The sequence below is a fragment of the Equus caballus genome, chromosome 10, assembly GCF_041296265.1.
Source record: "Equus caballus isolate H_3958 breed thoroughbred chromosome 10, TB-T2T, whole genome shotgun sequence".
Lineage (NCBI taxonomy): Eukaryota > Metazoa > Chordata > Mammalia > Perissodactyla > Equidae > Equus > Equus caballus.
The window spans coordinates 57,683,949-57,707,244 of NC_091693.1; the positions used below are offsets into that span (position 1 = coordinate 57,683,949).

At 42.6% G+C, this 23,296-nt stretch overlaps 1 long non-coding RNA gene across 2 annotated transcripts; it reads left to right on the forward strand.

Annotated features, from left to right (window-relative positions):
* Positions 1-5,420: 5,420 nt before the first annotated feature.
* Positions 5,421-17,766, forward strand: LOC111775324 (uncharacterized). Of its 2 annotated transcripts, XR_011422684.1 has the most exons (4): positions 5,421-5,530; positions 7,206-7,250; positions 7,726-7,851; positions 9,660-9,769. It is a non-coding gene; the product is annotated as an uncharacterized lncRNA (long non-coding RNA). The 2 variants fall into 2 exon arrangements; XR_002810890.2 differs by lacking the exons at positions 7,206-7,250; positions 9,660-9,769 and adding an exon at positions 17,451-17,766.
* The last annotated feature ends 5,530 nt before the right edge of the window (positions 17,767-23,296 follow it).

A 23,296-nucleotide genomic window follows, 5' to 3' on the forward strand; every position in this document is an offset into this window, starting at 1 on the left:
TAATGTGAAGATTACTAAAAGTATCTATATAAAGCTCTGAGCACATAGTATACACTGTACAAATGCTTAGTTATAGGAATAGCTATACATATTGATGAGATGTAATGTTGTCTCCTTCTCCACCACTGCCTGTTGCATATATTAATCTAGGTGGCCACCAGTTCCTCTCAATTCTCCTTCTCAATGTCTCTCATATCTATGCCTTCTTCTCCATCCTCTTGCCAGGTCTTACTGCAGTTCCCTTCTCCTTTCTCTGGATACCTACTTGGACTATTGCTATAGTCTCCCGATCTCAGTCTTGATACCTTTAGAATCCACCCCTGCACACCGACTCCAATTCTGCTTTCTTATAATCATGCCTTCCTATGCTTAAAAAATGTTGATATCTCCCAAGCACCCAGAGGAGGAAGTTGAAATGTTTTAGCCTGGCCTTCAAGGTCCTTCACATCCTGGCCACAGCCTATCCTGACAGCATCATTCCCACTATTCATCAGCATTGATACTCTACAAAGTCTAGCTAATCTATCCAGAGCAATGGTGTACCGCCATGTTCCTACATCAGAAGCCAGTACATGGATTCTTAGAAACTTTTTAAAAGTTTTTTACCATCACAATCAAGGGAAAATCAGACAAAGAATAAATAGAATCTTCCCTATGCCAACACTCTTCTCTTTTCATCCCAATACCCTGAAAGGGAAAGCAAGATTGCACATTACTACTGGACACACCTTTGAGAACAAAAAGGACTGGTTAGATTCATCCACACTTGACATGCCATCCAGACTATTCTGAATTAGGATCTCAGAAGCGATGAAGTGTGGGGATGTGAGGATGGGTCAAGGTCAGGATGGGTCCTGCGTAAGGGGCTGTGGGATAAGGACAAAGGAGGCTGCCAGCCCCTAGGTCCCCTACAGGACCAGCAGTAGTGAGGGAAGGAGCACTGAAAGTAATTCACAGTTCTGATTACTATTGCTGTATAACAAATTACTCCATAACTTAGTGGCTTAAAATAACCATTTTATTTTGCTCATGACATTGCAGGTCAGAAAATTAGGAAGGGCTCAGCTAGGCAAGTCTTCTTAGAACTAGAAAAACAGACATTGGAGTCATAGACATAAAGTTTGTTGTTGAAATCATGGTGGAGTATGGGATTTTTCAAGGGAAATATGCATAGAAAAGGAGAGGGCCAAGGGCAGAAGCTTGGAAACACCAGCCTTATAGGGTCAGCCAAGGAAGGTCTGCCTTATTCACGTCTAACTTGCACACAGTCCTTATGTATAAAAGACTCCTTTGAAAAGAATCTCTATAGCCACTGAGAAAATTCGTGACCAAAAACTCTGCTTTCCTTCTTAGTTCTTCCTTGGAGTCCCTCTTGTGGTTACAGTCAGGCATTAGCTGGGGTATTTGCTAGTTATCAGAAGGCTCAATGGGACTGAATAGCAATACACATTTTCTAAGTGAATTGGGTAAAAAAAGATATCAGCATTTTGTATCCATATTGTCAGTCACAATCAACTAGGTTTTGCTGCAATAACAAACAACCTCACAATCTCAACGGCCTAAACAACAAAGGTTTATTTCTTCCTCATATTACACGTCTATTGCAGACTGACTAGGGGCTCAATTCTACATCATCATCATTCTCACTCTACATCCAGGCTGATGGAGCCGCCACTACCTGGAGTATCACTCAACACCATGGCAGAAGGAAAAGAGAATATGGCAAAGCATATAGTGACTCTTCAAGCTTCCACACAGAGGTGACACATATTACTTCCATTCACATTTTCTTGGCTTAAAATGTGCCACGACCATGCGTGAGTTCGGGGCCAGGGAGGAGCAATTTTACAGCATGCCCCAAATGAGAGAGAGAACCCAATACAGTGAATAGCACTAATGACTAACACAATGGGCATTCACAACAAAAAAGTTTGCTTTTGGTTGGGAGATCAGAGGAGACTTACTTGGGGTAACTAGGAAAGGCAGCTTTGCATTATCCATAGAACGCAGGAAGGATTTAACGAATGGAGATGGAAAGAAAAGAGGGAAGAAACAAAAAAGCATGAAGGTAGGAAAGCACTAGGCAATATTATAGAGGAGAATCTCACTTAACTGGCACACAAGATGCTGGTTCATTCCAGAAAAACTTTATGCTGGAGAAAAAGGTGAATTTGCTTTACACCAAACATGTAAGATTGATAAGCTTGAAAGTAAAACGATATGCTGAGTTATAGAATGGATAGTGGGGTTGCACAATAGGCCACGAAACTGCGTTCCCTAGTAAATGAAAGAATAAACCCTGGGGATGAGATTTAAGAAATAACTTTTTGCTTAAATCACCGAAACAGGAGGTATCCTATTGGAATTAAAAGATAATAATAAAAAAAGTTGGGGCCGGCCCTGTGGCTGAGTGGTTAAGTCTGCGCGCTCCACTGCGGTGGCCCCGGGTTTCACTGGTTCGGATCCTGGGTGCGGACATGGCACCACTCATCAGGCCACATTGAGGCAGCGTCTCACATACCACAACTAGAAGGACCTGCAACTAAGATATACAACTATGTACCAGGGGGATTGGGGGAGATAATGCAGAAAAGATAATAAGTTTGGCAACAGTTGTCAGCTCAGGTGCCGATCTTAAAAAAAAAAGACAGTCATATAAAAAATAATAATAATAAAAAAGAGTGCTGGCAAGAGGAGACATGCATATCTCAGGTAAATTTTCAGTCTTCTCTCATGAATAAAAGAATAGAGTATATGGCTTTTGGTTGTAGATGTCATTGCGCTATTAACATCCTCTGGGTTCTGTGGAGGAGAAATTTTTGACATTAGAAATCTCCTCCTTCGTCATGATCATCACATAGTAGAAAACTAGTAGTTTCATTGCTGCTCTGAAAACCAATTCTGGTTTAAAGCAGTGGATGGTTAACTATCAAACACCAGTCGATATCCTCCTCACGGTAAGCTCCTGGAAGGCAGGGCTGCATCCTCTTTAAATTTATGTCTCCATTGCAAGCATAGAGAAGATATTCAATAAGATGTATTGAATTGAATCATCTATGGTAAAGAACAGAAAATTATAGAGAATTACTTCATTTTGGTCATTCACACTTTTCTTTGGAGGAAAATATTTTGCTTAGGTAAGATTTTGCCCACATTAAAGCTTTCAAGAGCAAAAAGTATGTGGCTTGAATACTGATGCAGTGAATTACAATTGTCTGTAAAATTTTATTCTATGCTAGGCTCCCTTCTCTCCCTGTGTTATTTCAGTATATGTCAACTTCCCACCCTGGTGAGCTGAGGGGAACAACTTAGTAAGAAACACCAACTGCCTCCTAAAGTCCTCCAGCCAGGAACACTCCTGAAACAGTCAGCTTCCAGCTTCTTCTCTCAGCCTCAACATACTTCCTGAGGCCTACCTGCCAATGTAGAGTTCTAAAACTAAGAAAAAAAGAAGGAAAGTACAAAGGAGGAAAGATCTTTAGGTGTTGGGTACTGATTAATGTAGCTCCTCCAAGTTCCCTAGATTATAATCCTCTTGTGTCACTCACCTGAGTTCCTTCTACACATTCTGGGTTCTCAAGAGGGAGCAGCTTTCAGCTCCTGCCCCCCAGGTGGCCAGGGTGGAATCCAGTTTACTTTTCTGAACATGCGTATGGCTGCTTTGGAAGAACTAGCAATCGTATTCATGCCCCTGATGCTCGACAAGACACCTTCTTGAGGAGGTTAAATTATGTGTAAAGGGTATTAGGCCAATAGGTTATGAAATTTTTTTTTGTGAGTTATAGATTTAATATAGTATATAACAGGGGGAAATATTTATTGCCCTTTAAAAGAAATAGACATTTAGAAAGCACCTCCATCTTTTGAGGGACTAGGCAGAGTTGCCTAAAATCAGCCAGGGAATGAACGACAGGTGGGGGATACCCATGTCCTGGCTGGGCCCAGGTGAGTAGGGAGCATGCATCTCTGCACTTGAGAGGCCAAGCAGGTAGGGGTTTGGGTGAAAGTACTTGGTGAGGATTGACACACTCCACACAATCTAGCTGAGTGTGAGCTGTACCACAGCCGGGACTAAGCCGGCTTCAGCAAAGGACTTTTACCACATAGATCACATTAAGCAGACACAAATCATTAAATCACTAGACATTTTATTAAGTTATGTTTGTTTAATAGAAAATCTCTTGATTATTCTGTTTTATTGAGGTAGCACATTTTTTACTCAATTTTGACTAATGCAGGAGGCGCTAACGTGAGCATGAGAGAGCCACTATATACAAGGATAGAAAAGGGTGAAGGCTGGAAAGAAGGGCGAGGGGACTTTGTGAAGAGATTTATTTGGAGGGAGTTATTATCTGTGACCTACTAGCAGTGTGAGGATCCTCAGTGGGGGTGCAACTCCTTCAGCTCAAGCCTAGTGAGAGCATTCTCTGCAACAGAGCCATTGAGAGTCATGCCCAACACACCTGAGAACCGTGGTGGCAGAGTGACCAGCTCCCTGGGTCAGTCTGTACCTAGAGCACCAGTGTTTCTCTTGCACCAGAAGGAGTCCACAAGTGAGCAAGATTATCTTGGGTCTTAGACTCCAACAGGAGGAGGCAGGAGATGACCCACCGCTGCCCTGGAGCCCAGGAATGGGTCACATGCAACGCCACCTACACTGAGGGAACTACAGGTGAGAAGCCCTGGTGATGGCACTCTCTTAAGAATAAGGAAAGGGGCCGGCTCCATGGCCTAGTGGTTAAGCTTGTGCACTGCAATGCGACGGCCCAGGGTTCTGATCCTGGGCGCGGACATGGCACTGCTCGTCAGGCCACCTTGAGGCAGCGTTCCACATCCCACAGCTAGAAGGACATGCAACTAAGATATACAACTGTGTACAGTGGGGATTTGGGGAGATAAAAGCAGGGAGAAAAAAAAAAGATTGGCAACAGTTGTTAGCCCAGGTGCCAATCTTTGGGGGGGAAAAAAAAAAGAATGAGGAAAGCACCCTAAAGGAAGAATCCTATGCCCTCGCTTCTCCTTCCCCCAATTTTGACGCTGGTGGAGATGAAAAGCAGCTAGCAAGCAGAAAATGAAGTGTCAGCTACAGGTGTCAGAATGGCAGTAGGCGTTCAGGGCAGAAGTCTTACCTTTAAAAGATGATGTAAACAATCGTTTAACATTTGGGCCAAAAAAATCTAATTTCTGGACTTTGCTTTTGGCTTAAAGGGATCATATACAAATCTTTCACCTAAGAATAAGCGTGAAAGTCATGTGATCTTCCATCCAGGGACAGAGAAAGATTCTCCCCACTGCCTAAATTTTAACGGGGCAGTAGAAGCAAACCCAGAGTAGTGTTTTATGGTATCCTAGAAGCCATGCGTTCCACATAACAGTTACATTGATGGCCACCTTCTGAGCTCTAACTGTGACGTCACTATGTCTAGTTGCATATGTACAAAAACTGCCACCATCTTTCATGTGATGTGAAAATCTACAATTTTCTAAGACAGAAGATTCAATCTACCAATCTTGATCCCTCGAAACTCCTGTAAGTAATCAGGGAAGAAAGGCATTCTTTTCAGAGGTCTTGTTTTCTCCTCAGTGAACTTAATGTAGCCAATTTCCTCTCACATGTCACTGAGGCTTAGGATTTTAAACTAGGGTAAGAATATAAATATACGATTTTCTGATCCATCCATGAAATTTGCTACTTACTCTTTTTTACTAAAGCTATTAGCTCCCATTTCTTTAGCTCTTGGGCTACTAAAATTTCCTAGGTAATAGGGTTCTCATTCCTCTGCTAACAGGAACCTTTAGACACTTCAGTGGCAGGGGTGTGAATGTGGGCTATTACTCCAGCAGATTTGAAGATGAGAGGGGGCTGGTGCCCTTGATTGCAACGTGGTTACCTGAAGTGAGCGGGCTGCCCCATGCAAAGGGCAATGGGATCTTTGATTGTCAAAGTGAGAATTCAAAATGACTTTTTTATTAACAGCAAAAAAAGATTAATTATAATTCTTTATCTTCAAAGTGGCCTTTTTGAAAAATTGTGATATTTCTACAAAAGATGACAATCTGCCAACACAGAATAACTTGTGAATGCAAATATTGCTCACTTCATTGTTCCTGGTTTCCTTCAGAAGCTTCATAATCTTGCTTTCTGAAAAATGTAGGCTGCAAATTTAATAGAATTCAAAAGGACTACCTTTCAATCTGAAAAGTTATAAAGATGTGAGTTCTCCAAGTCTTTACGGAAATCCAATTACAGGTCTTTTTATTATTATTATTATTCAAGCAAAGACCAAAAGAGGAGCTTTTCTTTCCTGGTGTCATTTGCTCAGCAGGAACTCACCTTGGCATTGGAGCTGATTTCCCTGCAATTTTCATTAAGTTACTACCAGATATCCAAACTCAGATAGAAACTATGTTTAAGCAATCTCAGCTTGATCCACACACATTAGATGTACACTTTTCACACTAGTTAATCTGTGGCATATAGTGATGGGACTAGGGCGAGGTGAGTGAAGTGCCTAGAGCACAAAATTTAAGGAGGAACTCACTCTCAGGGTCACACAGGTGCAGAGTAAACATGAATGCCTTCTTAAATTTTACACCCTAGCCATCTAACTCCCTCACCCTAGTCCTGGCCCTGGTGGAACTTGTTATTTCTAAGTAATCCCCAATCATTAAAAAAGAAAATGAAAAATTTTTAGGAGTCTACTAAAATGTTAACTGAGCTGCTTTGGAGAGTTTCGAAGAACAGCGATTTAACATTTAATCTTCACACAAAAGGTGTTAAGTGAGGTAAGCATAAACTGATAAAGCCTTTCCGTGAATTACACACACAAAAAGACATGCAAGAGAGAAAGCAGGACTCTTCAAGGTGTTCAAAACACAAAGGTATCTTGAAACATCCGGCTTTGCCCTAGCAGAGAGGTTCTTATTAGTTTTGCCCAAACTAGCTTGTGTATTTAATATATTGACATAACTATAGCAGTCCTGGCCATAATTGTGCTTGTTTCCTTCATCTTGTCATCATACTAATTAAACTGTTTTATCACACTTTTTTTATAGTGATCAATTTTTTCCCCTGCCCAGGTTTTGGTTATGATCAGTTTCTATCAATTTCTACAATTGTGCTATTTCTGTAACTTTACAAGTATGTAGAGTTCTGCCTTTAAGACTACATCAGACTGTTTATCTAACTCTTGGGTTTATTTTAGCTCAGGGCTTAAAGAGTGTTCTGAACACAAGCAGCTACAAAAACTGTGAGTGCCCATTAAAAGCGGGAAGTTTGGGTTTTAAAAGGAAATTCCTTTGACCAGCAGATGTATCTATTGCACATGTTATTCGGTCCATTGTGTTTTTATAATGTTAGCAATAGCAGAAATATAATGCGGCTATTGAAGATTCTGTGGTTCATTTTCTAAACTCATGGAGTAAGGGTAAAAATGAATGGCATTTTCTGCTATAGTCTTAATCATATTTTTTTTGCCCACTTCATACCAGTCATACTTGTCCCCTTTCATCAATTATGACCAAGGAAATATCAGAAATTTGTTTTTTTTCTCTGAAATCAAGCTGGCAATTATCAAGAAGCAACTCTTTGATGCTTCTGAATGGGTGAAACAAAATGTCCCGCCTTGGCTTAGACAAGAAGAAAGCCAGAGCATTCCAGTTACTTTACAAGAGCTTAACACCACAAAAAAAGGAATACTAATTTCTATTTCCTTATGACTTTAGACCACAGGACATGTCAGGATTTCCACCAGGCTCCATCACCCATAAATTAGAGTATGTGTGTATCTCTCCAATGAACTAATTTGCCATCCTGTACTGAACAAGGGATTTGGTGCCTATATCGACCAGGTAATTGCTATAACAAGTAAACCCCAAAAGTTCAATAGAAGTTTATTTCTTGTTCATTTAACAGCACTATGTGGGGTTTCTAGATGAGCAGATTTCTTCCATGCAGTGCATCACGGATCTAGGCTTTTTCCATCCTCAGGTTCTGACATCCCCTAGGACTGGGGAATCTACTACCTCCAATCATAAGGGCAAACAGAGACTGTGATGCAGGCACGCTCTATTCTTCACATCCTGGCCCAAGAAATGATGTACATCACTTCCACTAACAGCCCACTGACAAGAATAGTCACATAATCCCACCAAGAGGCAAGGAGCTTGGCAAAGATGTCCGTGACTGGGCAACCACTTTCCAGTTACAACTCTGTGATTGGAGAGCACACATTTTGGTGAACATCTCTCTCTTCCAAAGTGTTCAACTGAACATATAAATCTTTAGGAACCTGTAACATGCACTGATCTCATTTTTCATTTTGAAGCAGATTCTCTCAATGCCAAAGCTACACCACGACTATAAGTTGCTGAAGTTTTCTGAAATTCCCCACTCTTTGGAGCTTTGGGCATACTTTTTAGTACAACAAAGAGATGGTGTACTAAATGTTATTTGATATCCCAAAGATTTAGTGAACTTTGCACATATCTCACTCCCAGAGAAAATAGCATATGCTTTAAAGCATCAGTTTGACAGTGTGACACTACTTTTATTTGTGCTCTGTTATTTTTGCCTTTAATTTGTTATATTTTCATTTTTATCTTTCATAATGCCCTGGATTTAAACATTGTTTGCAAAACTTTCCATTCTTGAGAAGAAAAGCATAATAAGTTTTAATAAATGAGACAGTCGATTCCCTCTACTGCCTGTCCGCTTCTTATTGGATCCATAGCTCCATGATGTGTCATAGACGGCAAGAAGTTTGGACTCACTCCAGCCCCAAACTCCTCATTTTACAGATGAGCAAACATGCTAGCTAAGATTATTGATTCTCCCTCTTCAAATGAGTTTTCCCTTTGCTTTCCAACCCTTCATCATTTCTTTTTACCATTGCAGATGCCAAGCCATTACCTGAACTAGCTTCCCTGTGACTCATATACCCTTGTCTGTGTTTACTCATGAAGTAAAAGGGTTTTTGTTATCCAAGCAATTTCTTAAGTAATATGGCAGGCACTGTGTGTCCTGTCTCAATGTTATTAATAAAAGTGATCTCCTGATATTTCTATTTAACTCTTGGCATTGTTCTTCTATGACAGATATTAGTCAGTCAATATAAAATAAAGCTTGCTCATTCTCTCTCTTACAGAAACTATGAGAGAAATGCCCTACGTGACACCATTGCCTTCTTTGGTTAATTCCTGCCACCAGAATCTGTAATTGTAGTTTAGCTAGTCATAAATGACTTATCTTCCCCATCAATCTGCTCTCCAAATTCTCATTGACCTTCCATAGAATAATCACAGAACCAAATTGCTTTTAAAAGTTAAAGATGTCAAGTATATATCTCAATAAAGCTGGAAAATAAAGAGAAAGAGAGAAAACGGGGATGAAGGAAGGAAGGAAGCAAGGAAAGAAGGAAGGAATGAAGGAGGAAAGGGAGGGAGAGAGGGAAGGAAGGAGGGAGGGAAAAAAAGAAAGAGAAGAAAGAAAAGTTAAAGAGACTCACACTAGGGAAGTTCAGCCAGGATATTTCTTTGTTTTATACTTTGCAAGGCTAGATGTTGAGTCACACTTCCACGTCCTAGGATTTTCATCCCCTTATACCAGAGAATATTTCGCCAAATGTTTAGTTAGTCTACAAACATTTTTCTTGCCATAGTATCCACCTATTCACTGAAATGTAACACATCACCACCAGAATGTTGGATGCCAACACCTCTTGAAAACCTTTCTGAGCTCCTCCTTCCCCACAGGCACACACTCACAAGGTGGGTAAAACTCTCTTTCTTTGTGTTTCCATAGGATCTTCCATCTACCTCTGTCTTAATATTTACCAAGGAATATTGTTTAGTCTATTTTGTTCTTTGGTAATTTGGTTAAATGAATGCATAAGAAACACTTAACATGGTTTAGGTTAACTCAGTCATGCAAGTTAACACGGACTCTTAAGCTTCAGATCCTAGAACAAAGCAAACAACAGAAAGATTTCCTTTTAGTTGAAAAGAACAATAAAACTATAATCAGATCAGTGGAGCCAATGGTGAAATTTTTTAGGCTACTGCTAACCACTGAGCTCACAGATATAAATATAAGACTGAACATCTGTTCACTTATTGAACAAATATTTATTGAGTGCCTACTGCTTACCGGGGAAGTAAGCAGGTAAATAGGAGGAAGAGTGTGAACAATTTTGCTGGTGGATAAAATACAACGGTGACTTTTAAGTTCCTTATTAACTGGCCTTTAAAAAATCTATTTTCCATGGTTTTCCCCATTGTGTTCCCAAGGGGTTTTATCCTGAGGAATTCCTTACTCTTAACACTTCTTTATACTAACATGTTAACATTAATCTGAGTTTTACTATGCACCAGTCTCTGTGCTAAGCACTTTACGTGGATTACCACGTTCAAGCCTCATAACAACCCATTTTTAAGATGAGGAACTAGAGACAGAGAGGTGAAGTCATTGTCCCCAAGGCCACACAACTGCAGAACTGCTCTCCAAACCCAGGCAGCTAACCCTTCCTGTGCTTTCCGAGTAGCCCTCCCTTCACCTCCCTTTTTTATACGGGACATTCACTCCCCATATCACATCTTTGACAAAACCTGGCTCAGGTCAAGATTTAGCCCTTGAGTCTTTCTGCTGGCACTTCCCTTACCACTCTTTATGCTCAGACATTCTGTCTCCCACAGCCCCACCTTTGGATGCTTTGCACAGTGCCAATCTTCTGCTCTATATCTGAAAAAGGCCACAAACAATAATTTAAGAACTAGATCGTTCTGTGAGCATGCCATGGTGAGGGCGACAGGGTGGGCACATTGGGCCCACACAAAGCCCATGAGATTATAGTGCCCTTCAAGACCCTTTGGGGAATGGAAATAAGCCTCCTCGTTCTGAAGGAAGTAGACCCCTCATTGTGGGATGGCTGCTTCTCTGGACTCAGCAGACTCCCTTTTGACCACAGCCATTGACTCTGGCAGGCTTCAGGTGGAACTTCCTCCAGCCTACCTCATCAAAGGGAAACCTGCTGCTGTGCAGAGAGCTTTGAGGCTTGAAGAGGAGAAAGAGTATAAAGTGAGGAACTGAGGGTCTCAAAGGACACCTCTCCTAACAAAAAGTAAAAGAACGCCAGTATAAAAGACCCATGATTTCTCTAACAGTACGTAAAAAATACAGGTTGCTAGTTTGTCATATCGTAAACGTTTTCCCCACTGACTCTGAAGCCATCGTGACTGGAACCAAATCTGAATTAAAAGGGGCTTCAAAGGAAGCTTAACAGTTGGTCACAAGGGGTAAATTTCCCTGCACTGCAAAAGGGAAGGCTCCCTGGAGGGTGCTAAGTGCTAGGGTCCCTTCAGTAGCTTCATACAGTGGAAAATCATAACTCTTCACAGGCTGGAGCCGGATGCCATGGCCACCTTCACCAACTTGCTCAAAGTCGCAGTAAAACAAGAATGCAAACCCACAGCTGTCATGTCTGATGACGGATTTACTGACTTCGGATGGCCGCTTCTCTTTTTAATACTTTCCTCCCCCAGCCAGGATGCGAATGACACAGACAAGTGCCACTGAGGTTCAGGAAACCCTTCCCACAACTGTTGGCTTCTGAATCAAGAGTCACCTTCCCGGAGAGTGGGACACCTTTGAACCAGTGCACATCTGCAGACAAAGCAAGAGGAGAATGTTCAGGCTCCCCTCGGGGGTTTGGTCGTGCCAGCCGCCTAGCTGCGCTGGAAACCTTCCAGGAGGATGAGTTACAACCTCTAAAGAGAAGAGGAATTGTATGTACGTATTTAAGAAACATTTCAATAGTGCTACATGCCAGGCACTATGCTCAACGCATTGCAACTGTTAATTCGCTTAATCGTAACAACAATCCCATTACACCAACAAGGAAATGGGGACATATATTTAGTAACTTGCTCCAAATCACATGGACGGTAAGTAGCAGAGCCAAGTACCCAACCCACGTTCAGGCTGCAGAGTCCCAGCTCTTCACTACCCTGCCCTGCTGCCCAGCCATGAATTCTCCTTTTCCTACACAAATAAAATTCACGTCTTTGTTAGACAAGATCTTCTTCTAGGTTTGATATTCCCAGCAGGTTTATAAGTTATCAGTGCTCCAAGGTGCAATTCCACAAAGCTTCCAAAGATGACCGAGGAAAGGAGGAAGGACGGAAAGGAGGTGGGGGACCATTGCCGTGACGCTCCCATGGGTGGTTAGCTGGGCGGCCTTGTCTCCCACCGCTATTTTTCCAGCTGTTCTAAGAAAACCAGGGAGCTTCAGTTTCATCTACTGCTTGGGGTGATACTTGTTACCCCCTCTGTTTGCAGGCTGCCCTGGCACTTTTATGTCCCCACTGGTCGTTACTTGGTTTTTCTATCTCTGAAATGTCTCCGGACGCTGTTTCATTATGTAGAGTCAGGGAACAGACAGACGGATGTGTGTGAAGCGGCGATGAAGCTGGCACCAGGTCTGCAGTGTCTGTGCTAGTTTATTACTGCTGCCAGCAGAAGAGAAATCTGATCCTGGCAGATGCAGCCTGCTGTGAATCAATATTTTACAGGTAGTATACTTTGAAGAGATGACATCAAGACAGAATCAAAAGAGAGGAGGGAGAGGAGAGAGAGTGAGAGAAAAGGCACAAGTAAGAGCAGAGAATTTATCCTGACATCCTTTGACAGTCCTTCCCACAAGGAGCCGGAGGAACAAGCCCCTGCAAGGGGAGCCGACACTGACGCGGGAGAGGACAGACTCCTTGACAAAAGCCATTACTCCCCACTTGCCTTCACCACACACACGCTATCACAAAAGGGGAAGCGCAGCTGTGATAGCCTTTGGACCACAGGGAGCCTGTTCTTAGGAGCAGGCTGAGAAACAGCCAAGACGCAACAGGAAGCAGACCTTCTCTTCCCTGGTTCACCGACTGGGAAGCTGAGAAAGCATTAAGTGGAGAGATGAATTTGCCCTTCACGTACTCATCTGGGTCTGTGCATTCCAGAGATCCTTGGGGACCTCTGGAAAGCATTCCAGAGCCTTAATCTGGGGGCTAAAAATATCGGGTGGGTGACAGGAGTTTGCCAGGGCTTTAGGATCCCAGCAGACTGAGCTCTGTAGAGCTCTCCCCTCTGGCATGCCTGCAGGCACAGGCGCTGACAGACACCCCGACAAGGTTGGGAGGACGGCAGTTCTGTCAAAGCTACACAGGAGCTGTATTTATATGTGGCCTAGAGTAGTGGGAGGGTGGCTTCTCACAGGGTGAGAATTAATTAAATAGCAATGAAGTTCCTCCTCTGGACAAGGTAGTGGGAGAGTGAGAGAGATGCAGAAACTAATAACCGCAACCCATGCCTTCAAGGGGAGATTGAGACACACACATTCTGCTCTAATGCAAGCTCCACTGATGAGTGCCCAGGAGATGTGTCAACTCCCCAGCACAGGAGGTCAGAAAAGACAGAGGTCTCCAATACCCTAGAATTGTAGCCTTTTAAGCTCTGGAAGGGGCCTTGGCTTAGAGCTGACAGTGGGATCTGGGAGAGGCTCCAGACATTTGTGCCAGGACTGGAAAGATGACTTGGATCTGGGTCTGGTGAGATGCGCTGGATTTCAATAGGGCCAGGAGGCTCCCAGGCAGAGGAAATTATTTAAGTCAGTGTTTCTCAAATTGTGTTCCAGAGAACACAGGGTGTGCAAGAGAGAAGTTATATGAAATTGCTTCTTTGAAAGAAATTAAGTTTTGGAATTCTTAACTTAAGTGGAGATAAAAATTAGCAAAGGGTTAAAAATGTTAAAGAAAGAGCCAGCCCAGTGGTGCAGCGGTTAAGTGCGCGCATTCTGCTTCAGCAGCCCGGGGTTCGCTGGTTCGGATCCCGGGTGCAGACACGGCACTGCTTGGCACACCATGCTGTGGTAGGCGTCCCACATATATAGTAGAGGAAGATGGGCACGGATGTTAGCTCAGGGCCAGTCTTCCTCAGGAAAAAGAGGAGGATTGGCAGTAAATGTTAGCTCAGGGATAATCTTCTTCAAAAAAAAAATTAGAGAAAGTTTTAGGGAAAAAAGAGGTGAGCAATAGTTAAAATCTGTAGAAGTTAGAGTGAAATTTTTAAAAGGCAAATCTGATCATTTTACATCCTTACTTAAAATCCTTCCATAGTTTCCCACTGCCCTTAGAATTAAATTCCACGTTCTTAAGATAGTTGCCTTGTGCCCCTCCGGCATCATTTTGAGCTTGCCCTTGCCCTCTGTGGGTTCGGCCACGTACTTTTCTGCTAGGCCCTGGAATTAATCACATTCTTTCTCATATCTAGGCCTTAGCATGTGTTGTTTCCTCTTCCTGGCTAATTGCTAAAAGTTCTTTAAGGCTCAGCATACTGAGAACCATGAGTCAGGTTAAAGGCCCTCACCATGAGTTCTCAATGAACGCTGCTTTTCCCTCCACGACCTGAGGGACCTGAGAGATCTAGCCCAGTGCCTGGCATTCAGAGAGCTGGATAACATAGGACAGAAGATGAACCTGACGACATCTGCTAGATCCAGGTCATAGAGGGCCTTGAATCCCCGGCAAAGAGACTAGACATCATTAGTAGGTAACAAGGAGGCACTGGGGACTTGGGGGAGGGAAGACAAAGACTACTTAAGACTACTTGGCAGTGACAAGCAAGGTGGTTTAGATCACAGAGGTGCTGAGAAGAAGATGCCTTAGGAGAACATTGCAAGAGCCTGGCTAGAAGTAATAAGTCTGGTCTAGCTGGTTGCTAAGGAATATGAAAGGAAATGAGAGGCTAGAAGAGAGTGAGTCTGCGGAAATGGGCTCTATAGGACTCTATAGATGGGACAAGACATGGGACATAAAAGAAGGGAAGCAAAGGTGAGCCCAGGTTTTCAGCCCATGTGATTGGAAGAACGGTGATGGTTCACAGAACAGCAGTCCAGAAAAGGAGCTGGGGGTGAGAGGAAGGCATTGGGAGAGGACGAGGGAAGGGGTTTCATTATGGATACTTTGACTTTAACTTTGAGGTGCTGGGGAGATGTCCGGTTGGATTTGGCCCTTCCTGGAATCCTGCTACCCAAGCCTGGGAGTCAGCCTCACCTGTTCCCTCTCCCTCATATCCCACATCCTGCCACCGTCCCTCTCCTAACAGTCTCTCAGCTTGGTCCTTTCCTCTCCTTTCCACCACCTGACTACCACCTATATGCAGTTCTATCACCTCTCATCTGAACTGCGTATGCGCTGTGATGGTTAATTTATGCGTCAACTAGATTGGACCACAGGGTGCCCAGATGTTTGGTCAAGCGTTATTCTGGGTATGTCTGTGAAGGTGTTTTGGGATTAGGTTAACATTTGAGTTAGTAGATTTAAGGAAACAGATTGCCCTCCCGAAGGTGGGTGATCCTCATTCAGTCAGCTGAAGGCCTGAATGGAACAAACAGGCTGAGCCTGCCGAGAATAAGCGGGAACTCCTCCTTCCTGACCTCTGTGAGCCAGGACATTGGTCTTTTCTGGCCTTCAGACTCAAACTCAACTTTTGTCCTTGGATCTTGACCATGCAGGTTTTGAGACTGGAACTTACACCATTGACTCTTCTGGTTCTCACCCTTCAGACTCAGACTGAAACTACACATGGGGTCTCCTGGGTCTCCAGCTTGCCAGCTGCATATCGTGGGACCTCTCAGCCTCCATCATAATCACATGAGCCAATTCCTTATGATTTCTCTCTCTCTATCCCAATAGATAGAAAGATGATAGATAGAGACATGTCTATACATAGATATATATCCTATTGCTTCTTTTTCTCGGGGGAATCCTGACTAACACATGCACCCTTCCCCTCCTTGGTGACCCATCTCCTCGATTCCCACTCTCACCACACTATACTCAACAGACAAACTACTCTTCCTAAATTAGCTCACTTCCAACCATGCTATTACCTGGTGAACCTGGATTCAGAAGATGGAAGGATGATGAAGAAATCAGCTAAGAGGCTCAATAATCTCAGGGAGAGACAGTTTTAAGAACAAAGACGTGATCAACAGTAAAATATCAGGAAATATTGAGGAGAATGAGAACCAGAAGGAAGCCACAGTTTCGCAATGAGCCCCGCTAGTGACTTTGAGGGACCCATTTCTGCAGCTTGCCGGGCTAAGCCGAGGTTGAGAAATGCAGGGCAGGGAGAGTGGAAGGTCTAGAGCAGGGCTTCTCAAGCTGTCTGTGAGGAAGATTCAGGTTTCTCCCTCCTTTCTGCCCCTAACCAATTGCAGACTGATATCCTGTAAAATACAATAGGAAGAAATTACTTTAAAAATGATCACATGTAGGGGCTGGCCCCGTGGCTGAGTGGTTAAGTTCGCGCGCTCCGCTGCAGGCGGCCCAGTGTTTCATTGGTTCGAATCCTGGGCGCGGACATGACACTGCTCATCAAACCACGCTGAGGCGGCGTCCCACATGCCACAACTAGAAGCACTCACAACGAAGAATATACAACTATGTACCGGGGGGCTTTGGGGAGAAAAAGGAAAAGAATAAAATCTAAATCGCTATTAAAAAAAAAAAATGATCACATGCTTAGATGTCACGGCAATGTCAAATTGCTATCAAAGTTTTTAAACACTTCCTTTCAGTTTCTGAACTTCTCTCACTGTGGACCTGTACCAAACAGTTCACAAAGTGGCATCTGTCCATCTGTCCCCAGACCACATTCTGAGTAGCGATGGTCTACATCTGCATCGTCCTATCCAATACAGTAGCCACTAGCCATACATGACTATTAAGTGTGTGAAACGTGGTTGGTCTGGATTGAAACAAGCTCCAGATTTCAAAGACTTAGCATGAAAAGGTCTATAAAATATCTCATTAATACTTTTCATGCTGACTACATGTTGAGATGATAATGTTTTGCATATATTGGGTTAAATAAAGTAAATTATTAAAATTAATTTCACCTGTTTTTTATGTGGCACCAGAAAATTTTACGTTACATACATGGCTCACATTGCATTTTTTAGACACTGGTCTAGATGACAAAACTCTTCTAGGGTAGAGCATCCTTAAACCTGTATCCATGGGATTCATGCTGCGTAATTTGTTAGTTTTGCATAGAATCAAACGACACCTCCACCCCTGTTTTATTTGTTATATAGTTATATCCCAATCGTTTCCTAAAAATATTTACTTGTAGGCTCAGCTGCACTGAGCTGAGTACACAATGAGGGGTTTGAAGGGGTAGCTTCCCACTACAGAGAAGGCTCAATTTTTGCATAATAATGCGAAAGAGTAGGAAACAGCAGTGGGCAGGGCGAGAGGAGATGGGTCATTGGAGGATTAGGTGAGCTTCCCTGTAAATGTCAGCATCTCAGCGTGTTGACGTGGCTTAGGAAGACTCTAGCAGGGAACTGTGGTATGAGAGACTTTGTTAGTCTGAATCATCTAACTCAATATTCTCTTCACAGCAGGCCTCAGTCAGTCCTCATATTAAAGAAGAAAAGTTGTCCTCAGAAAAAATGAACCATTAAATCCTGTTTAGGAATAATTTGCATCTTGAAGAACATCATGCCAATGGAAAAAATCATTGACAAAGTCATTGAGACTCAGTGTGTGAAGAACATCTTTAACTTGACTAATAGACTTCAGCTTAAATATGGGTTGGGGAGGGAGGACAGAATACAATGTTAAATTAATCCAACAATTTTGTGCTCTTTAAGCAAGTAAACATTCAGTCAAGACTCTCTTTAAAGATTTTATAATAAATTAAAGAACAGTAAAAAATATTCTTGCCAATTGAGGATATTCAGGGTTATATATTTTTGTTTCCCATAATGCCAAGAGTAATAAATTGGGTTCACCCTGTTCATTGCTTTCCCTCAAGACCGTCCATTTCTTACTAGCACATACAACAGGTTCTCACTGTGGCAAAGTATTTGTTGTCTTGAGAATAACTCCCTTTCCACCTTGACTGTCACTAGCAGGTGGTCTGACCAAAGATCATCAGGCAAATTATCCCCAGGTCACCTCTACCTCTCCTCTTTCAGAGGCGCTTTCCTCCTGGAGGGAGGTCACTAGAGAGTGAGGGAGCAAATAGCTTTAAGACCTCTCCGCCACCTTCCTAACCACCTAGAGCCTCAGGGAAGTACTGAGGTTACAAGCTTTGGCTTAGCTATTTCCTTCATAAGCTTGGCATAAGTCACCAGTAAAAGACAATCAATCAGGAAGGCCATCTTGCGGCTTTCTCTTTAGACCCATAAAATGGATGGATCTAAAGCACTTGATTGTATTATAAGGGGCAAGAAAGAGTGACTGTCACTCATTGTTAGATGAAAAAACCTAGAAAATATGACAATGGTGTGTGGTATCCAAATACCACTGAAAACTTAGGGTGACCACCCACCCCAGATTATGTCTGTTTTCAGAGTATAATTATGAATAGAGCCCCCTTTCATTCTCAAAAGTGCCCCTGTTTGGACAATAAAGTATATGGCTACCCTACATAACCTGCAAAATAAGATGAGCAAAACAACTGGGCACGTGACCCACTCAGTCCCATTGCCTCACTTCCATCAATCACACTCATAAAAGCTATGTATGCTAACTGAATGCTGCATAACCATAATTATGATTTCCATCGGGAAGTGACCATTGATTAGGAAATGGAGTTCTTTTTATTGGAGAAGTGTAGGGCTAGCCAGAGGTTAATGGGGACAAAAACAGGCTGGCCTAGAATCCTTGATAGATTAATACTAATTTGCATGGTGAAGGTTAAGTGCTGTGTGGGCTGCCAAAGGAAATGCAAGCGTCTCAGAACAATTCTGGATAAACAGGAAGGTCAGAACAGGAACAGGGGCAACCTGTGTTCCGCTCCAGCTCATGTCCTCAGGGGGTGAAATGGTCACCTCTCTGGGGGGCCAAGCTCCTCAGTTTTTGACAGCTCACCTAACCTTGATAGCCTGGGAGATTAACCGGAATTAGTGAAACCCACACTTTTACAGTACAATCATCCTTGCCATAGCCTGTGACTAGGGTGGGAGTGAAGAAATAACACAAGGCCTAGACACTCAAATGGAGGCTTACTGGAAACAGCCAGTGTGACTGTGCTATTGTCTTCCAGCTGAGAATCATTGCTACCCCAAAGCCCAACAAGGTCTTGACCCTACTCCATTGCTAACCACACCCCCACGTTCACTATGCTCCAGCTATATTGGCCCCTTTCCAACCCCTTGAATAAGTCAAACTCATCCCCTCCTCTGAGAATTTTCCTGTTCTCGCTGCCTGGTTTGGTCTTTCTCCAGGTCCTGGAATGGCCCTTCCCTTCTGTCAAGTGTCAGTGCAGAAGGCAACTCCTTAAAGTGGTCTTCCCAGTGTGGGGGACTGGAATTGGCCACCCCAAGATATGTCTCTTTGGCATGAGGATTATTTGGGGCTGGTTACTTTTAAAAACCGTAGAGACGAAAGAAACTCTGAAAAGTAGAATTTACTTACCCTTTGTTAAGAGACATTTGCATTTGTAAAGGAAATCTCCATCTGTAAAGGTGTCTCCCTCTCTCTACCAGGAAGAAGGGGGGATGACCTTATCTCTAGAAACTCTTATGGGGAAGGCAAGGACTTAAGTCTGCATAATTACCTTACTCTTGTTTACTGTAATTGTCTCGTAACCTCCCGTAACTGACTCCCCCACCTCCAACATCCTTCTTTGTCTTTAGCTGAAGATGATATTTAAGGTGGTGGCTTCAACCATTTTGGTGACTTGCTCAGGTTGCCTGAGCCTCTCCCATGTATATAGGTTATAAAGTTTTGTTTAATTTTCTCCTGTTATTCTGTCTCATGTGAATTTAATTCATTCTCTGGCCAGAAGGACCCAGAGTGGGTAGAGGAAATGTCTTCCTCCCCTACACCAGACAACCCTATTTAAAGAACCATCCTCCTGGGATATACTCTGTCAAGTCCTCCGTTTATTTCCGTCACTGTACATCACAATGTAAAACTGCCTTGTTTGTTTATTTGGCTCCTTGGTTATTGTCCGTCTCTCATTCTATAATGTGCTCCATGAGCACAGTAACTCTCATTCTTGTTGGCCACTGTATCTTTGTGGCAATGTCCAGCACATAATATTTGTTGAGTGAGGGAATGAATGATTGAATGAATGATGTCTACAGAAGAATAAGGAATGATCCCCAATGAGGGATAGTTGCCCCAAAGCTACCTTATCAATCTCATGCTCAGGGAGTCAAAAATCCCTGAGCAAATAAGAAACAGCATGACTGAAGGACTTCCTTGCTAGATACCCAGTGTAAGCCCAGTGCTGAGAAGTGAAAGAGTGGCTAACTTCTTCCCAAGATGCTCTGATCATGGATTATAAACTACACAAAGTCCAGCAAAACTTGTCCACCTTCCCCAGCTCTCTGAGACTCCATTCACACAAGCAAAGTAAAAGGTTGGGGAGGGGAGAGTTGAGTCACTTACCAGAGATTTTATGGAGAAAGAATTATTGGGGAAAGGAGAGGAGAAAAGAGGAGGCTGGGGGGATGAAGAAGGCAATGTCCTGAATCAGGCAGATTTGTGGTCTGTTCTGAAGACTGCTGCCCCATCCATCCTCCACTCCACGTTGTGTGGACAGACACTGTCTAAATCTGAGCAAGTAACTTGGTCCTTCAAGTTCTAGCTTTCCCATCTGGAAAAGGATAATAGGGAGCTACCTCCCCAGGGACTATGAGGAGTGAGCACTTTGCAGATGAAGAGGGCTTGGAACACCAACTAACAAGCAGGGTAGTTTGGTGGTGTCAAGTAGCACAAGTGATGAGAAAGAAAGCTTCCAAAAGACAAGTACAGTCATCCATCAAACAACACCGACTCCCTCCCAGCTTAGAGGGAAAAATGCTACAGTAATGAGAAGTGGCCATCTGACCAGTCTCCTGGACTTGAAAATTGTTTTAGATTTTAAAATGTGAGATTCTTCCAGGAAGGAGAAACAGTTTCATCACTTCACTACAAAAGCATTCTATCTTTTCTCAAGAGTTTACACATTAAAGTTATGAGACCTCAGCAATGCTGAGGAACAGGACTGGGCTGAGCGTTAACTGAACAGGGTTAATGATGCTTCAGCCAGCCTACATTTTCAGGAGGAATCATCACAGAGCTGTCAGATTGGAGGTAAAGAAAGGCAGGGGTTTTCAACTATCCAGTTTACTTAAAAAGTGATTTCTACATACTTGCTTTTAAAGGATACTGTCTGAAATACTCCCTCAAACTCTACTTGTAATTTTATAATAATAATTTCCATGCCACAGTGACAAAGGATCCAAAGTTCAGAGTGGCATGGTGATGATAGTTATTACAAAGAGCACATGAACTCTGCAATGTAGTTCTGCTCAAGCATAAAAGGGATTATTGGATTTGATCATAGAATTAGGAACTGAATTATTTCTAATATAGGAAATATTATTAATGAACCAAGGGTTTTTCCAACACATTTAAAATTTAGTTCTTAAATTTGAATAATAGAAAATAGAAAAATATCTTTTTCCAAAAGTGCTGACAGATCCTTTATTTGCTTATGTGAATCTAGAAGAATTCCTGATGCAGGTATATTTCTAATCTGTGCTTTCAGGTGTGCGTGTTTGTGACTTAACATGTAAAAGAGTAAATAAAATTTCAAAAATCTCAACCTGGAAACTTAACTGTTCAGGAACTGAGGCCTAGATACATACTAAAGTCCCCATATGACAGTATTATAGGCTTGCCAGTGACAAATAGTTTGAAAGAGATTCTGGGGTAAATATAAACCATCAGCAGTTTGGCTGTGGTCTGAGTGCTCAGATGTGGGAATCTCCTAAGTGAATTCAGCATCGTGCACATAAGCACGACCCCCAGGTGAGCTCCTTCAGGCCATCTCGGTGGGTGCCAGCAAGCTTGCCTCTATGGCTTCACACAGCTTGCACTTGGCGTTGATCAGAATCCCAGCACTTTCCCTTTTAGGATTTTCCTCATTGTGCTCCATTTATGCTCATACGAGCAAAGCTTCGCATTTGAGTCTTCTGTTTTAGGGTTGCCTGTAGGTGACATGAACACCTGACTAACCAACCCCTTGTCTGTTGCACTGGTTGTTTTCACTCCTGAGCCCTGCAGCTAATGGCTGGGCCTGTGGATGCTACAATCCACAACTCTCACCTGGGTATGGAGTGAATGCTTTCCCTAAGTCCATATGACAATGATTTTTTCCATTTCTGTTCCTGGAAACCTTTTTATTTGCCTTCCTTCTATAGGATAGAGAGGATCTGTTAATAAAGGTAGTTCTCAAAAACTGTCCATCTCTGGTTATTGGGATAAATGAGGATAAAGCTAGCTGAACATAGGAGCCCACTCTAGAGTTAACCCAGGGCCAAACCACAGCTTATAAAGTCAGGTATTCATTCCATCCATCTTAATGTTTCCACATCATTAGATAGCTTTTGTAAAATGAGGCTGAGGTTATTTTCCTTTTCTGGTTACCGATATTTTATTTAGAATTTTAAAACTGGCTAACATGTTTTCTAGAAAGGTTTTTTTGTTTTGTTTTGTTTTTTTGCTGAGGAAGATTAGCCCTGAGCTAGCATCTGTGCCAATATTCCTCTATTTTGTATGTGGGATGCTACCACAGCATGGCTGACGAGTAGTGTAGGTCTGTGCCCGGGAGCCAAACCCTCGAACCTGGGCTGCCACAGCAGAGTGCACCAAACTTAACCACTACACAAAAGGGCCAACCCAAAAAGTTTTAATTTTATAATAAATAGTAACATCTATTTGATATCTTATTCCAGTTATTTTATTTTCTAGCTGTTATTAATATCTATTTTTCTCTTTATGAAGCTAAAAATACATACCGGTATAGAAAGTTTAGAAAATATGGAAAAGCATAAAAACAAAATAAAAAATCACTCAGAATCCCCCTACCCCAAATTGCATGGCACTGTGTTTTGGAGCATTTTCTTTCCTTTTTTCTCTCTCCATTCATTTTAAAGTAAATAAACTGGCTCAGAATCAAATTTAAAAGCCCTGCTGGATTATAATCCTTTGTTGAAAAAGAAGCCACAAAAGAAAGCTTAGCTCCACTCACAAGGCCTTGCCTCTGGACTACAAAAAAAGGATGTTATTTTGAGCACCTGCTATGTGCTAAGCACTCTGCTGTGTGCAGGCAACAGAAACAAATGACCCAGTGCCTGCACAGTCAACTGTGGAAGGCAGAGAAGTAAATGGACATAGCATGATATAAAGAGCCCACGACAGAGGTAAGTCCAGAGGATGGGGATCAGGAAAACCTTTCTGAAGG